Consider the following 4,255-nt stretch of genomic DNA (forward strand, 5'->3'; position numbering starts at 1 on the left):
GCCCTGCATGGTCTGTCCTCCTCTCCCACCCTCTCTCTCACACTTACTGTGCTCCGATTCCTCAAACAGGCCATGCTTCCTCCCATTCTAAGGTCTTTGTACATGCTATTCCCTTTACCTTGTTGTTCTCTGTGGTGAACAGACTTTAAGGTTGCCCTCATGATGCCCACATCTTGGTGCTCACACCCTTAAGTGTGGGTTGGGCCTGTGATTCCAAATGGCAAAGGTGATGGGATGTCACTCCTGTGCTTACATTAAGTTATATAAGATTCCATCTTGCTAGTAGACTCACTCTAGATTCTTCTGTCATGCACACTAGCTTTAAATAAACATGAGTCCTATAGCCATGGGAAATAAACTCTGCTAAGAACCAAGAGAACTTGGAAGTGGACCCTTCCCCAGTTAAGCCTCCACATGAGAACTCATCCCTGGCTCACATCTTAATTGAAGCACTGTGAGGGACCCACTTCTGCAGAAACTGCAATATAATAGCTGTGTTGTTTTGGGCTGGGTGCAGTGGCTCACACCTGTAATCCCAGCACTTTGGGAGGCCAAGGTGGGTGGATCAACTGAGGTCAGGAGTTTGAGACCAGCTTGGCCAACATGGTGAAACCTTGTCTCTACTAAAAAAATACAAAAAAAATAGCCTGGTGTGGTGGTGTGTGCCTGTAATCCCAGCTACTCAGGAGGTTGAGGCAGGAAAATCCCTTGAACCTGGGAGGTTGCAGTGAGCGGAGATTGTGCCATTGCACTCCAGCCTGGGAAACAAGAGTGAAACTCCATCTCAAAATAATAATGATAATAATAATAATAATAATAATAATAATAATTGTGTTGTTTTCACTGGGTGCTGTGGCTCACACCTATAATCCCAGCACTTTGGGAGGCCAAGGCAGGTGGATCACCCGATGTCAGGAGTTCAAGACCAGCCTGGCCAACATGGCGAAACTCCATCTCTACTAAAAATATAAAAATTTAAATATATATATTTTTTAATTAAAAAAATACATAAATTAGCTGGGTGTGGTGTCAGGCGCCTGAATCCCAGCTACTCAGGAGAGTGAGACAGGAGAATTGCTTGAACCCAGGAGGCGGAGGTTAGCGTGAGCTGAGATTGTGCCATTGCACTCCAACCTGGGCAACAAGAGCAAAACTATATCTCAAAATAATAATAATAATAATAGTGTTGTTTTTGCTGGGCTCAGTGGCTCACACCTGTAATCTCAGCACTTTGGGAGGGTGAGGTGGGTGGATCACTTGAGGTCAGGAGTTCAAGACCAGCCTGGCCAACATGGCAAAACCCCATCTCTATTAAAAATACAAAAATTAACCAGTGTGGTGGCAGACACCTGTAATCCTAGCTACTCGGGAGACTGAGACAGGAGAATTGCTTGAACCTGGGAGATGGAGGTTGCAGTGAGCCAAGATCATGCTGCTGCACTCCAACCTGGGCGACAGAGCAAGACTCCTTCTCAAAATAATAATAATAATAATTGTGTTATTTTAAACCATTGAGCTTGTTGTTTGAAAAAAAAGGCTGAGCAAATTCATTATTATTTCTTATATGCAGCACAGGAAACTAATGTATTCTCTAATGTTCACCTAGTTGACTCCTATGCACCCCTTATAATCCCATTCCCAGTCAGATTCATTTTGTCAGGGAAGCCCTCCCTACCCTCTCTGCCAAGACCCACTCTCCTTGTGATAGGCTTTCATGTCCCTGTGTGCCTCTCCTCCACAGGACCTGTCCAGTTATAATTGTGTGAGGATGCAAGTAATATCTGCCCCTCCACTAAAATTGTATGTTCTATGAAAGCAGCCTGTCATGTTCTCCACTTTTCCTCAGGGACTAGCACAGTGTCTGGCACATGTAAGGTGGTCAATAAATATCTTTTGAATAAATAAATGATTTGTAGGACATTCAGAGTGAAGAGAAGTGGAGTGATAGGCAAGGGCTGGATTGCTCAGTGGTTAGAGGCTAAAATGGCACAGGGAAAAGTTTAATGATGTAGTCCTAAAAACTCACTGGTTTTAGTTTTTTTTTTTTTGAGACAGAGTCTCCCTTTGCTGCCCAGGCTGGTGTGCAGTGGTGTGATCTCAGCTCACTGCAACCTCTGCCTTCTAGGCTCAAGCAATTCTCCAGCCTCAGCCTCCTGAGTAGTTGGGATTACAGGCACCTGCCACCATACTTGGCTAATTTTTGTATTTTTAGTAGAGACAGGGTTTCACTATGTTGGCCAGGCTGATCTCAAACTCATGACCTCAAGTGACCTACCCCCCTTGACCTCCCAAAGTGCTGGGATTACAGGCATGAGCCACTGCGCCCAGACAAAACTCTCTTTTATTGTGACATATCTGAACAACTGGAGCTAAAGCATGTTTAGGAACATCCTTGATGGAAATATGTTTCCATAAAACAGTCACACTGAGCCACCCCAGGGCTTGGCTTCTCTTGGAAACTCCAGGGTCCTTCCTCCTTCTAGAAGAACATCTTGTATTCTGATCTCCAGATAACTTTCTTAACCATATCCTCCCTATGAATTCTACCTTCATGGTCAGAGAAGGGAAATGCAGGGGGAGAAGAGAGGGGTGCAGTGAGGAGGAGGGAGCTACAGTTTGGCAATAATAAAGCCCACAAAATGCCAAATAGCTGATAGATAGAAAGGTGAGTCCATGGGGTGCTATGGATGGAATTCCCCTCAAAATTCTCATGCTGAAGCCCTAACCTTCCAAGTGATTGTCTTTGAAAATGGAGCCCATAAAAAGTTAATTATGGTTAAATGAGGCCATGAGGTTAGAACCCTAATCCAATAGGACTGGTGCCCTTTTAAGAACAGGAGGAGAGGCCAGACATGGTGGCTCACACCTGTAATCCCAGCACTTTGGGAGGCCAAGGCGGGCAGATCACCAGGTCAGGAGATTGAGACTATCCTGGCCAACATGGTGAAACCCCATCTCTACTAAAAATACAAAAATTAGCTGGGCATGGTGGCGTGTGCCTGTAATCCCAGCTACTCGGGAGGCTGGAGCAGGGCAATCGCTTGAACCAGGGAGTCAGAGGTTGCAGTGAGCCAAGATCATGCCACTGCACTCCTAGTGAGACTCTGTCTCAAAAAAAAAAAAAGAACTGGGAGAGAACCTGGAGCAAGCATGTGAGGACACAGCAAGAAGGTGGCCATCTACAAGCCAGGAAAAGAGCCCTCACCAGAACCATCAGCCAGCACCTTGGACTTCTCAACCTCTAGAACTGTGAGAAAGCACATTTCTATTGCCTAAGCTACCTGGTCTATGGTATTTTGTTATGATAGCCTGAGCTAAGATAAAGCGTTATCCAAAAGGCCCCATTTTGTGCTATAAAAATAAGGTTGAGAGGCTTCAGCATTCTTAGTCTTGTGTTCTCCAGTATCTTCAACTGGATTTTCTCTGTCCCTTCTGTTTTGTTGGCATCAGAGTTTAAATATGTCCAAGTCTCTCCAGCCTTAAACCTTTCCCAGGTCCTAAGGCCCTTCCTAGCTATGACCATGCTTTCCTCTTTCCTTCCAGCCAAGCTTCCTAAAAGCATTGTCTACATTTGCCAAATACTGTCTCATTTCCATCCATTCACTCCTCACTTATGTTTTGACCTCTACTCAGTCAGAAACTGCTTTGATGTTACATCCAGTGGATATTTTGGTCTTCCTCTTACTGTTCTCTTTTTTGACCCTTTGTCCTCCCTCAAATTTCTGGACACTGGTCTCTTCTGCTTTTCCTCATTCCTTCTTGGCATCTTCTTTTTTTCTGAGATGGAGTCTGGCTGTGTCGCCCAGGCTGGAGTGCAGTGGCGCAATCTCGGCTCACTGCAAGCTCCACCTCCCGGGTTCACACCATTCTCCTGCCTCAGCCTCCTGAGTAGCTGGGACTACAGGCACCTGCCACCACGCCCGGCTAATTTTTTGTATTTTTAGTAGAAACGGGGTTTCACCATGTTAGCCAGGATGGTCTCGATCTCCTGACCTCATGATCCGCCCGCCTCGGCCTCCCAAACTGCTGGGATTACAGGCGTGAGCCACCGTGCCCGGCCTTCTTTTTGTTTTTGTTTTTGTTTTGAGAGGGCCTTCCTCTATTGCCCAGACTGGAGTGCAGTTTTGTGATCTGGGCTCACTGTAGCATAGACCTCCTGGGCTTAAGCAATTCTCTTGCCTCAGCCTCCCACAAAGCTGGGATCACAGGTCAATGCTACCACATCTGGCTAATTTTTTTTTTTTTTTTTTTAACG

This window comes from Theropithecus gelada, chromosome 9 (genome assembly GCF_003255815.1).
Source record: "Theropithecus gelada isolate Dixy chromosome 9, Tgel_1.0, whole genome shotgun sequence".
Classification (NCBI taxonomy): Eukaryota; Metazoa; Chordata; class Mammalia; order Primates; family Cercopithecidae; genus Theropithecus; species Theropithecus gelada.